Genomic DNA, 14,793 nt, shown 5'->3' with positions numbered 1-14,793 from the left:
TCCCTAACCCAAGAGCCCTCTTTAATGGGTTAAGCCTTTGTTTACTTTTTTAAAGAGACTGAAAATATGTTGAGAGCCCTGGGCTTTAATTCCACGTGTGCTGTCATCTACCAACTGTGAGACTAAGAGATTCCCTAACCTTTCTGAGATCCATTTTCTCTGTGTAAAATGGATCAGTAGAAATATGCTGCCATGCAAGCTAATATGAGAATGCAGGCGGGGAGTATAACTGTGCAGGCAAAGAATGTGCTGCTGCAGCCTCAGCGGGAATAGCGTCTGGAACATGTATTTGCTGATTATATGAATAAATTGGAAAAACAGTTCAATAGGTGCATATGGAACAGATCGTCTGGAAGCACATTTATATAGAAAAGGTAGAATATTACATTCAGGATTTTGTTACCATAACTTTTAAACTAAATTACAGCCTAGTTCCTCTGATTTATTCTCCAGGCCATTTTATATCTTCTTCATGACTTTCTTACGGAGCCTGCTAAAAATTATCTATATTTTTCCAATTTTTTTCTAAAATAATTTTACTTCATCTTCAAATGAAACTTCAAATAGACAAGAATTGCACTTATATCCTACAATTTACAAGCGATTATTTTATTTGTCTCTGTTACAAATATTTATTCATGTATAAAATGACTTACGTAATCATGATAAGCATTTTGTGTTTTAACTTATTAAATCAATATTTAGCAACAAAATGCCTTTTAAACTTTATTTTCTCTTTCAGAAATTTTTACGTCAGCAGAGTATCTCTCGCAGGTTATCTCCTTAGGGTTAATACACCATAATTCCTAAAACACTCTCCTGTTAGTGGATATTTAGATGTTTCCCATATTTTAACTTCTTGGAGCTGACTACAAATGCCAAGAGGGCAAAATCATCTTACTTACCATATATAACTGTTAAGTTTCAATGCGAACCAAAAGCAGGTTGGGCACGTTGGCTCACACCTGTAATCCCAGCACTTTGGGAGGCCGAGGTGGGTGGATCACTTGAAGTCAGGAGTTTGAGACCAGCCTGGTCAACATGATGAAACCTCATTTCTACTAAAAATATAAAAATTAGCCAGGTGTGGTGGCAGGCTCCTGTCATCCCAGCTACTCAGGAGGCTGAGGCAGGAGAATCGCTTGAACCTGATAGGTGAAGGTCGCGGTGAGCCAAGGTCATGCCACTGCACTCCAGTCTGGGCGAGAGAGTGAGACTGTGTTTCAAAAAATAAAAATAAAATAATAATAATAATTTAAAAAGCAAGTGAAAAGCACTCTAGGTATTTTAAACACAAAGGGGCTTAATACAGGAATGTGGTGCTCACAAAGGTGTCATAAAGGCTAAAGGCTAAAGACAGAGGAATCAGATGACTATCAGGAACTACTGTTTTCAAGAAGAGAACACTGCAGGAAGCTGGGTTAGAAAGCTGCTGCTGCCACTGCTACCCCACCCCTTAAGACCTGCGACCCTACAGCCTGGCCTAACAGTGGAATGGCCCAAAAGCAGAACTAAGAATGGCCTCCACCCACCTTCTGCTTTCCAAGTTTCGCATACGTGCATCTAACTTTTGGGACCTAATTTGCACCAAGATTCCTAGCTGCTGGGGACTTTTAAAAGTGTTAGTTCTTACTTGTCCAGCCTCTGCAGTAAAGAAGGCACACTGGAAGGAGGTAGGCATGGATATTGAAAGCCCACTCACCGCATCCATCAACAATTCCTTCGCTGGCACCAAGAACAGTGCTGGGCATATGTAACATGAATATATTAGCAGCTAGGTCTCTGCTGAGAAGGTGCATAGAGTCTATCTAGGAAATGGGTGTGAAATGATCTAAATGCAATAAGACCAACGAAACAATTTCTTGAGCAGTAAGTGACAATTATTTGATTAGGAAGACAGAAATGCATTTTGTTGAGGGCTACTATTAATCATTTATAACACCAAAACAAATTAGAGGTGAATGCAGACAAGTTTTTGGCTTATCTGTCTGCCTGCCTTATGTGGCATTAAGGCAGAAAGCTATCAAAAGGCCAGCCATTTGTTGACGGATTTTTGTTATCCCTGTTGTCCCAACTAATGTTTTTGGAAGACAACCTTACATACCAACTTCCTCTAATAGGACTTAGTCTCAATTATGTGTACAATTTAGATAGTTGGGGATCATCAGAATATTGTGTAGAATTTAGTGCTGCTATTACACACACTGGACTCTCAAAGACCAAGATAACACCACTAGGTAATCCGTCAGAAAAGTTTTTTCTCTCTCCTTGTTACATGGGCACTGCCAAGGTGAAGGAGAGGAGAGTACTGAATGTGGAGGAAGCTGAAGGAAATGTTTTAACATCCTAGTTTATGGGACCTTTGTGGACACTTATCTCACGTTGGCCTTGGGCAGGACTGGACTGAGCCGCGTGATTGGTAAATTGTAACATTCTTCATGAAATGGTCCTGTGTGTTACCCTAGCTGTTCGTCAACACAGGAAGGAATATTTGACATATGGTGGGATTTTAGCAGCTGGAACAAGACGAGCAAGTTTCAAGGCAAGAAAGTTCATGGTCTATTCATGGATGGTGCTAAGTTCGCTGGGTTTTAACACAAAGATTGTTTGACAAGGTGCTATAAATTGAATTGCATTTCCCCCTAAAAGTCCTAGCCCTCAGTACCTCAGAATGCCACCTTATCATTAGAGATGTAATTAGTTAGCATATCATACTTCAGGAGGGAGGACCCCTAATCCAACATGACTGGAGTCCATGTGAAATGGGGGATATTTGGACGCAGACACACACACGGGGAGAACGTCATGTCAGCATGAAGCTGGCCCCCTACGAGCCAAGGAGAGAGGCCTGGCACAGATCCTTCCCTCTGAAGGATCAACCCTACGAACCCTCTGATCTTGCACTCCTAGTATCCAGAACTGTGAGACAATAAATGACTATGATTTAAGGCATCAAGTTTGTGGCAGCCTTGGTAAAAAAATACAGGAGTGGCATAAGAGGATAGGTGGTTGAGAAAGGCAATTTGGGGCCATATCAAGAAATTTGGATATTTTGTATAGAAATGACCTGTAGAGAGGAGAAAAGACAAGACTGGTAGTTTGGGTGTAGAAAAGAGAAGGGTGGGGCTTGTGTTCCGGGAAGATGGCGGGGGAGACCTCATTGGCATGGGCAGGATGGAAGGTTGGGAGCCCTGTGGGCTTCCCTGTGGTCTAGGCAGGAGATGCAGGGCCTGGGCAGAGGCGGGTCAGTAGGACAGGAGACTTGGTTGCTGATGAACTTGAGTGTGCTGATGGGGAGATGGTGAACCAGGCTCAGAGGTCCCAGCCTGGCCAGAGCAAGGAGGAGAGGTTGCTGGGGCTTCATTTGGAATTTGGAATTTTGTGAAAAAAAAAACTTTCCATATGGAAAGTTCTCAGATGGTTGTAAGTTTGGAACAGACCCTCAAGGCAATGCTGGAGGTGTCTGTTCCAGAGTTGGTAGCTTTGGGGTGAAGCTGAAGCCGCCACTGTGGACAAAAGCACCAAGTGGGAAATGCAGTGAGGGAGGAGATTGCAGAGTCTGCCTTCAAATGGGTCCCTCAGGAGAGATGCTGAGAAGCGATATGAGTGGGCCAGTCCTGTGCATATTTTTATGCTCTTACTATGTGTTGCCAAATGACTTTCCCAAAGGACTGTACCATTTTATAATGCCACAAACTAGCACTGGACAAGGAGATCTTTTCCCACTGGATTTTAAAATCTGTTTGTGTTCAGTACTTCAAGCCATCTTGATTTGCTGGGATAAAACTTGCTTCATCGAGATAAATAAGTCTTTGAATGCATGACTGAATTTCCTTTATGAGAACGGTGCTGTGGCTCACTTTTTTTTTGGTTGTTCCATGCACCGTCAGCATCACCATCACTCTCACCATCAGCACCACTGTCGTGTTCGCTGGAGAGCTGGGGCTCACCCAGTGTTCTGTGGCAGGTTGCCAGGGAAGCTGTCAGTCCATGGGAGCAGTGAAAGTTTCTGTATCTGTTCCCTATCCTTCCCAGCCTCTGGTTTATTCAGGGACCCTATGTGATGAGGAACCTGGAGCCAGGCTGGTTGCACAAGAAACTGGAGTGAGGTTGGCTGGGAGCCTCAAAAAAAGGGAGTGGAAGCTGAGGCAGCCAAGGAAGAGAAGGCCAGGCAGGAAGGACCCTGAGGTAGTGATAGTGCCCAGAGCATGGCTTCCCTGACACCACAGTTCTGTTCCATTAGAGTGCCCCCTGTAGACAAACAAGCATGAAAGGATATTTCCATGGTTTCACACTTTCTTAGAATATTACCTGTGATTACCAGCCTAAAGCACTATCCATTAGGTCAATGGTCCTGGACTGTTTTCCTAAGAATGCAGCACACAGCACACAGCCCAAGCATGGTCCAGGAGGCCTGTTACAGGTGCACTTGGAGGAAGAGGCTGAGGCTTGAGTGAGAAGGAACAGCACAGCCCAGCCTCACCGAGGGAGGCATTCTGAGAATGATTGGACTGGCATGCTGCTCGTTCTCTGATGCTGTGCCTCCTTCATCGCAGTCACAGGCCTAATTCATTGCCAGGCACAGACAAATGCCCCCACCATCGTAAACACTGCCTAATGCACTCACCTCTACCATGACAGCAATTATGTGCACAGAGAACAATTTGTAGGGTGAACTTTTTCACTTGCTGTGAGGCTTCTATTAGTCTTCACCAAGTGCAGTTATTACAATGTAAATGCTATGCTTTAATTAGTTTTTGTGTATCTGTTTACCCAATTAGCAGAATTTTTCCAGGAGCATGATTGGTGGAGTTCGGCTAATGATGCACACATGCGCACACAGAGCGAGGAAGATGATTGATGATCACACACATGTGGCCAATAAAACATTTGACAGGCAATCTTCTGTTTTTAATAACATGAAACATTTTAAGGGAAGAGAAACAGGGAGGAAAATAAATCTATTTTTATAGAGCAGGAGATGCAACGAAACACCGTATGAGTAGGCCAAGTATGTGTTCAATAAAATTATCATTATAGGTGATTTCAATTATTCCAAACTAATTGGTAATCTCTAAGGAATTCTGCACCACAGGCTCCCTAAGAAAGAGACACACAGAGAGTATGGCTATCTTCTGATTCAGAAACTCCTCAGAGCAAAATCCCATATTTCTCAATGCCAACCAAGATGGTGCCTGCAAATTAGAATTAGCCAAGACACCAAGGTCAAATAGGGCTGCAGATTTATTACAAAGATGACAGGAGATTTAATTTAAAACCGGTATTCCTCTCTGCTGCTGAGAAAGTGGCTTCCATTGAATGGTGCTTGCTGGCTGACTTTAGATTTGGTGGAAACCTTCCAGTCGCCTCCAAAGGTACCAGGCGCTTCCTGGAACCTCGCCTCCTTAAGTAGGGCCATCTTTTGAATAATATATCATCGGCGTGTCCTGTGCAGATTATTCCACTAATATATCATTAGAGCAACAACTTGCTCTGGTGATGGATGGCTAATAGAGTCTGGGAGGTGCCATTCTCTCCATGATGGACTGCTCCCTTATTCTGATATATACTCACCGTACTGCCCATGGGTCTTCGTGAAGGGGAAGGGACAGGTTGCTGATTGGGTTTTGTTTACAGAAGCACAAATGAAGCTCTTTCCAGTGGAGGTTCCTTGTGGATCATCCCAGATGAAATCATATAAATCCTGCATCCAGCAAGAGTCTAAAACGTCAGGATCTTGGGTAAGCAATACTGAATGTTTGAAAGACAGTCACCTCTGTGGGAGATAGATGCCTCGGCTATTGGAGCAACAATGGATTATCTTTGATTTTCAATGAATGTGTTACTCTTGGTATCCCATATACTCCTATACCTATTTTCAAATAGAATTCTATTAGCCCTATTTTCTAACAGATGAGCACCACTCTTAGGTAAGCAGGACATTCTGCAAAGCCCAACTCCATCAGTCATAAGCAGGGCTTGAATTTCTGCCTTGTTTAGCTGTAGATTACAGGCAGATCCTGGGGTTCAGAAAGAGGGGTGCCATATTCATTTGTGGGTGCCATTTATACCCCATTAAGTCTCTTGCTGTCAACAATCATCCAGCATGTCATTTAACAGATCAACTAATGTTTCCCCAAATCTCCATGCAATTCTTTTAAAAGGGGCTGGTAGTGAAAGGCCACACTTGGAGCATCTTTCTTCCCACTTTGCATGTTGCTCTATAGCTGTAGTTTAAGACTATTTCAAGGGGTATTTTAATATATTGGCCTACACATTTTGAATCACCTCTAAAATGATTAAGAGCAACAGTAGCCTCCCAGTATAGAGTGTTTTAAATTCTAAAAGCATAGTCACATCGTTATGCAATGTGGATGGCTCTCCTGCACATCCACCTATCACAAAGATTGGGCCAGTATTACAACCCCCATTACAGGGAAGGGGCTGACACCACGCCCCTTTGGGCAGAGTCAGCACTGGACATACGCCTCCACGGCACCAAGCCCCACCTCTTCCCATTCTACCACCTGCCTGCCCCTTTCACCAATAAATCATTTCAGTATCCCTGAAACTTTTAACAATCCTTCAAAGCAAAATCCCTGGGAGAATCAGCCGCAGCTTTGTGAAATAAAATCACGCATAGGGGCATGTTGCTGGAGTTAGTGGAGTTATTTTAGCTGAAGCTAAAATTTCTAAAGCAAAGTAACCAGGGACCTCAAAGCACCTGAAGGACCTCAAAGCTGCTGAAACCACAATTGGAGTGAAATACCTGCAGATTTAAAATCCCTGTTGTATCCAGCTAAAAATATATTCTTTTTTCACTTAGAAATATTCTTGAAACTCAACAGGCTGACATCATCCTGCTCTGCCCCTTATGGATAAATAATGCCCAAGTCTTGGACACCACAGGCTCTGCTTCTGTTTAATTAAGGTATGTTGAGGGTTGACTGATCCTTCCTCTGGCTGGCTTTCCTGGATCGGATCCTGCCTGGGGCAGTCTCCCCTGCTAAGCATCACCGCCCAGGTATAGCTCATGGTACTCCAGGCTTACCACTAAACTGTCCTGGGTGCCTGGGAATTTCTACCCACTGGAAATGAGGGCCCTCCACCCTGATACATGACTGTTCAGTGTCACTCCGGCTACCATCTTGTCCCCGCTAGCTGGAAGAAAGTAGACTCACTGGGCTCAGCGTCCATGTCTCTCTCCTTTCTCTCTTGCCCTCAGGCAAGTGGTTGCTTGTGTAGAGGAGGCAAAAATAATTGTTCCTTTACCCTTCATAGTTCTTAGCTGGGACCCCCATTACAAAAGCAGATTAACAAGAGAAAAACGAGGAGACATTTATTAGCGTGTATACCTCATGTATGCATGGCAGATACCCAAGGAATAAACAGTAAATCTCAAAGAGGTGGCCTAGATCTCTGGCTTATACAGCATCTTCAACAAAAACAAAAAAAGAAGGGTGTTAGGGAGGCGAGTTATGGGAAACTCAAGGTGGATAAATGCCACTTAGTTTGTTACTGGGAGTCCTGGGGTGCTGCCTCCAGACTGATGAGGGTGTCAGGTTTCTGGTGAGTGATCAACTTTTGTCCTTCTGTGATAAGAGGGGAGAAGGGAAATATTTAAAGTTATGTCCCATCTTAAGCAAATAGTGGGGAGGACAAACAGCTTTTCTTGTGTCTGCTTCACAGGTGCCTGCAGCTCAAACCAATCCTTCTGCCAAAGTGGCGTATTCTGGGGGGAGCGTATTCTGCTGCCTTCACTTAGTCTAGGAGGACCCAGTGTCAATGCCCACAAAGGCAAGCCCACCATCCTGGAATGATTGTGGAATCCACATTTTGGTTCAGGCAGTCATTTAAATTTATCCAACAATTCAACTTCAATCCTTGGAACAAAGTTAATTTTACACCTTTCATGTATTTATTTATTTATTTATTTTTGAGACAAGGTTTCACTCTGTTGGTCAGCGGTGAAATTGCACCTCACTTCAGCCTCAAACTCCTGGGCTAAAGTGATCCTCCTGCCTCAGCCTCCTGAGTAGTTGGAACTACAGATGCGTGCCACTATGCCCAGCTAATTTTTTAAAACTTTTTTTTTTTTTTACAAATGGGGTCTCACTATGTTGCCCAGGCTGGTTTTGAACTCCTGGGTTCAAATGATCCTCCTGACTAGGCCTCCCCAAAGTTCTGGGATTACAAGTGTAAACCACTGCATCTGGCCTAATTTTACACTTTTAAAAAAGTATTAAAAATACATAGTCCAAAGTTACAGGGTAATAATGAACTTTTAAAAATGCAGTCTTGTCCCCATCTCCTCCCAGAGGCAAGCTCTTAGAACCAGTTCTGTTTTAGTTATTTCTAAGGTTACCTTCATAGCCCTCGGTAATATGCATATGCCTTCATTTCTTGGCAAATCAACATTAAATATCTTCTCCACTGTTAGGTTTTTAGTCAGAAATTCTTTTGTCATTTATAACAATTACAACAGAGATCAAAATGTGCACCATTCACTTATTATAATCCACCCTTGATATGGCTTGGCTGTGTCCCTACCCAAACTTCATCTTGAATTGAACTCCCATAATTCCCATGTGTTGTGGGAGGGACCCGGTGGGAGATAATTTGAATCATGGGGGCGGTTCCCCGTACTGTTCTCGTGATAGTGAGTAAGTCTCACGAGATCTGATGGTTTTGTCAGGGATTTCCACTTTTGCATCTTCTTTATTTTCTCTTGCCACTGCCATGTAAGAAGTGCCTTTCGCCTCCCACCATGGTTCTGAGGCCTCCCCAGCCATGTGGAACTCTAAGTCCAATTAAACCTCTTTTTCTTCCCAGCACTGGGTATATCTTTATCAGCAGCATGAGCACGAACTAATACAACCTTTATTTGGTACTTTTAACACTTTCTGGATACTTCAGGGACTGTACTGTTCCATCTCCCTCATCCCATCCCTTGTGCGTTTGTCATCGATTTTTCTTCTCCATATGCTCTAAATGCCAGGAGACATTGTTTTGAATGTTGCCTTAAACAGGCCATATTAATTTATATTTACTCACATATTTATCCTTTCTGAAGCTCTCCCTTCCTTCTTGCAGTTCTTCGCTTCCATCCAATGTGACTTTCCGTTAGCCTGGATAAATTCCTTTGGTATGTTTTTAGTATGGTTCTGTTGGTAATAAAAACCTCTCCATTTTTTACTTATCTGAAAATGTCTTGTCTTTGCCCTCATTTTTTCTTTAATCCTTAAAGCGTCTCTTTTGATTTATTTTTAAATTGAGTATTTCTTAGGTATACTTATGTGCACAAATCTTAAGCGTATAGCTTGATACATTTCTAATATGTTGCCGAGATCCAGAATAAAACATAGAGCATTTGTAGTGCCCCAAAACGCTCCCTCAAGCCTCTTGCAGTTGCTAGTCCTTCAAAGGAAAGTACCATTCGATTATCACCCTAGGCTAGTTTTGTCTGGTTTTGAACTTCGTAGAAAAGGAATCCAGAATATGCAGTCTTTTCTGTCTGGCATCTCTCCCTCCACATTACGTCTGTGAGATCCATCCATGCTGTAGCCTGAAGTCATGGGCCATTCCTTTTTATGGCTGTGCAGTATTCCATAGAGTAGCTATACCACAATTTATGTATCTATTTTACTCCAGATGGACACTTGGATTCTTTCCAGTTTTAACTATTATGAATAATGTGGCTATAAACATATTCATACATGTCATTTGTTGAACATCTGCACTAATTTCTCCAGCAGTGAGATGGCTGGGTTACAGGGTTAACGTATCTTTAGCTTTGGTAAATACGGTCAGAGAATTTAAGAACATGATTGCTTCTCTTCAGGGACCCACCGCCAGCGTGAGCATTGTGGTCAATCCTCATTCTCATCAGTATTTGGTGCTGCCAGTCCTTTTTAGGTTCAATCATTGCAAACCAGAAATAAAATTCGAAGCCTCCCAACCAACTGAATGGACCCCTCTTCTTGGCCAAGGGTGTTCTAAAGTAAACCCAGTGTTAATATTAAAACACAGACCTTAAGACTGACAAAACAGGGTCTTTGTAGCAATAAGATAGCAACATGACGGATAGCAGGTCCTGAAAGAAATTGAAGAATTTTACCCTAAAATATATTTCCTTGACATGTTTTGAAATGGTCCTGCGAAGCTGTCTCTCATGGGGAACGTCTACATTCAATAGAGAATCTGTCTCCCTTCCCAGGTCCTTTTTTTTCGGATCCAGGAGAAAATAAACTAAGAGTGTGGCACTCTGATAAGAATCATTTACTATGTATTCTCTCTGAAGCCTGCTACCCAGAGCCTTCATCTGCATAATAAGAATCTTGGTCTCTACAACCTTTTATCTTAACCCAGATGCTCCCTTCTATTGATTCCAGGCCTTTAGATAATAACTTAACTCTTTCAATCAATTGCAAATCAGAAAATCTTTGAGTCCACCTATGATCTGGAAGGCACCCCGCCTCAATGCACCTGGATGCCCCACCTCCCCACCAGCACTTCAAGTGGTCCTGCCTTTCCAGATGGAACCAATGTACATCTTACATGTATCGATGGATGTCTTATGTCTCCTTAAAATGTATAAAGCCAGGCTGTAGCCTGGCCACTTTGGGCGCATGTTCTCTGGATCTCTTGGGCTGTGTCACAGGCCATGGTCACTCACATTTGGCTCATAATAAATGTCTTCAAGTATTTTATGGAGTTTCACTACTTTCATCAATGTCAACACCATTATAGATGGGGTGTAGGGGGAGCCCTTGTGATTTGACTCTTTGTTTCCCTGATGGCCAAAGATGGCTGAGCTGTTTTAGACTCCACTGGGATGTCATCCTTTATGAAATGCCTGTACAAACCTTCTCGATTTTTGATTAGGATACCTGTTTTTTTCTGTTTGTAGGAGCTCTTGGCATAAAAGCTCTTTTTAAAAAAGTAATCTTTATCTATCCAAGGTCATAACAAAATTCCCCTATGTGTTCTTCTAGAAGCTTAATTGTTTTATTTTTCATATCAGGTCTCTGATACATCTTGAATTCATTTTAAATCATACTGGAGTTTTCATTTGAATTTACCTGGTGGCTAAAATAATGTTGAGCATCTTTTTATGTGCTTATTGACCCTTCGTATATTTTCTTTTTCTTTTCTTTTTTTTTGAGACAGTGTCTCGCTTGTCACCCAGGCTGGAGTATAATGGCACAGTCTAAGTTCACTGCAACCTCCGCCTCCTGGGTTCAAGCGATTCTCCTGCCTTAGCCTCTCGAGTAGCTGGCATTATAGGCGCCCACCACCACACCCAACTAATTTCTGTGTTTTTAATAGAGATGGGGTTTCACCACATGGACCAGGCTGGTCTTGAACTTCTGACCTCGTGATCCGCCTGTCTTGGCCTCCCAAAGTGCTGGGATTACAGGCGTGAGCCACTGCGCCCGGCTCATATATTTTCTCTGTGATATGTTGTTTTAAATGTTTTGCCCATGTTAATGAAGTGGTTTTGTAACTACTGAATTGTAAGAGTTCTTTTTATATTCTGGTTACAGAAACGTTATAAGACATATGTTTCACAAATATTTGCTCTCATTCTGTGACTTTTCTTTTTATTTTCTGAAATATATCTCTGTGTGTGTGTGTATAAATATATTTTTAGACAGTCTCACTCTATCACCCAGGCTGGAGTGCAGTGACACAATCTTGGCTCACTGCAACCTCCACCTACCAGGTTTGAGTGATTCTTATGCCTTGGCCTCCCAAGTAGCTGGGGTTACAGGTGTATGCCACCACACCTGGCTAATTTTTGTATTTTTAGTAGAGATGAGGTTTCACCATGTTGGCCAGGCTGGTCTCAAACTCCTGACCTCAGGTAGTGCGCCCCCCTTGGCCTCCCAAAGTGCTGGGATTACAGGCGTGAGCCACCACACCCAGCCTGAATAATATATTTTAAAGAGGAGAATCTTCTAATTTTTGATGAAGTCCAATTTATCAGGTTTTTGATAATTTGTGCATTTCGATCTATTTAACCCATGGTCATAATGATATTCTAGTCTGTGGTGTTCTTCTACAGGTTTTACAGCTTCAGCTCTTACGTTTAGGTCTATGATGCAATTTGAGGTACTCTTTGTGAATGAGGTAAGGGTAGGGATTCATGTTTTTGCATATAGCTATCCCTTTGTTTCAGCACTTTTTTTGAAAAAAAAATTATTATTTTCTCATATTGAATTTCCTTGGAATTTTTATCAAAAAGTCAACTGAACATGCCTTTGAGTCTGTTTCTGGATTCTTTATTTCATTGATCCATATGTGTATATTCATAGCAATTTCACTTTGTCGTGAATACTGTAGCTTTACAGTATTTCTTGATGTCAAGTTTTTCACCTTTGTTCTTTTTCAAAGTTTTTTTTTAGTTATTCTAGGTTATCTGTATTTTTATTTAAAATGTAAAATCAGTTTGTCATATGGAATTTTGTTCTATATATTGTTGGATTCAAATTGTTAAAACCTTATCATTTTCCAGTCTACATTGATGAGTTACATCGATCAATTGTTTTTCTTGTAAAGTCCTTGTCAGCTTTGAGTGTCAGAGTTATGCTAGCTCTATCAAATGAATTAGGATATTTTCCTCCGTCTTGTATTTTCTGATAGAATTTATGTAATATTAGCATTATATATAATTCTATATGTAATATATATGCAACATTTATTGTATATGCACTATAATATGTATATATATATATATTTGTGACAGGATCTCAGTCTGTCACCCAGACTAGAGTACAGTGGCACTGTAATGGCTCACTGAATCCTTGAACTCCTGGGCTCAAGCAATATTCCTACCTCAGTACCCCAAATTGTTGGGATTACAGGTGTGAGCCACCACGCCTGGCCCCCTTAGTACTTTATTAAGTGTTTAACATAATTCACCAATGAAGCCATTTTAGCTTGGAGTTTTCTTTGTAGAAAAGTTTTTGGTTATAAGCTCAATTTGTTCAATGGATATAGAACTATTTATGTACTGAAATATTTTTCTTGTTTCAATTTTGGTAATTTATTTTCAAAAAACTTGCCCATTTCATCTAATTGTAAAATTTGTTGCTATAAAATTGTTTGCAATATAACCTTAATATATGTAATTACTTTTGTCTATAGCAATGGCCTCTTTTATATTTCTATATTTTACTTTGTTTTTTTTTTTTTTTTTTTTCTCTTTAAATGTCTTTAAAAGTTTGGTAATATTCCCCTATGAAACCATCTGATCTTGGTGCTTCTTTGTGAAATAGTTCCTTGTTAACTTTTTATATTGCTTCCACAAATATTAATCTGATTAAGTATTTTTCTTTAATAGGATCAATTTTGGCAAACTATGTTTTTCAAGTAAGTTAGGGATTTCATCTGGGTTTCCAGCTCATTTATTTAAAGTCTGATTAATATCTTAATTTAAATTTTTTTCAGTTCCAATGGTTGTCTCCTTTAGTTATTTCTTATTTTATAAAGTCTTTTCTCCTTTTTTGATTATATTAGCTAGTGACTTTGCAGTTTTGTTAATAAAAAACAGTATTTTGATCTATTAATTAGATATATTTTTTTTTCTTTTCTACCTCATCAATTTCTACTTTTATCCTTATTGTTTTCTTCCATATTCCTTCTATGGGTTGCTTTATTCTCATTTTTCAGTTTTTTGGGGTTAGAAATTTAATTTATTTTTATCCTCTTATTTTAAAACATAAGTATTTAAGGCTGTACACTTCACTTTAATACCTATTTTAAATGTGTTTCATACAAACAGATATGCACTGTTTTCATTAACGTTATTTTTCAAAAATTTTGTAACTTCTGTATTTGCAGTTTTACTCAGGAGTTATTTAAGAGAAGGCTCCTTACTTTCCAGTGGTAAGGTCTTTTTAAGTTGTTATTATTTCTAGTCTTGCTGAATTATAATGAAACAGTATTGCTCATAATATTACTATTTTTTAGAAAATTTACTGAATCTGTCTTTGTAAGTTAACATATGATTACTCTTTGTGAATTGCATTAGTGTGCTCAGGCTGCCATAACAAAATATCACAAACTGAGGGGCTTAAACACAATTCTGGAGGCTGGAAGTCCAAGATCAGTGTGCCAGCATGGTGGGTTTCTGGTGAGGGCTCTCTTCCTGGCTTGTAGATGGCAACCTTCTGCCTGTGTCCTCACATGGCCTTTCCTCTGTGCATGCACACTGCGTTGGTGTCTCTTCTTATAAGGACATTAATTGTATGCACCAGAGCTCTACCCTTATGACCTTACTTCATGTAACTTTACTTCCAACATGGTCCTGTCTCCAAATACAGTCACATTGGGGATTAGGACTTCAACACATGAGTTGGAGTGTGGGAGAAGAAGGCACACACATTCAGTCCATAACACAAGTATCCCCTTGGCACTTGAGAACTACCATACACCACCCCCTGCATCCTTGGAGTTACCGTCCAAGACCCCCAGTGGATGTCTGAAACCACAGATAGTGCTGAACCCTGTGTATGCTTTGCTGTATAGTATCAGAGGCAACCTGTCTTTCCATATTTCATGCCCTGGTGCCTCTTTTGCACTTTTAAAAATGTTATTTCTAGTGGGCATCTTCTTCCAGTAGAGCTCATTTCAATTGAAGACTTGCTTTAGATGGTATCCTTTCTCCTTGATCAACTTCAGCTCTGCTGGAAGCGTGGCAGCAGCTTCTTCATCAGCCGATGCAGCCTTTCCAGTAATTTTTATGTTTTTCAGTCCACACCTGAATCTGTGTAATTATTCCTTACTTGC

This window comes from Macaca fascicularis, chromosome 9, assembly GCF_037993035.2.
Source record: "Macaca fascicularis isolate 582-1 chromosome 9, T2T-MFA8v1.1".
NCBI classification, from domain to species: domain Eukaryota; kingdom Metazoa; phylum Chordata; class Mammalia; order Primates; family Cercopithecidae; genus Macaca; species Macaca fascicularis.
Note: the sequence above shows the minus strand (reverse complement) of the source record.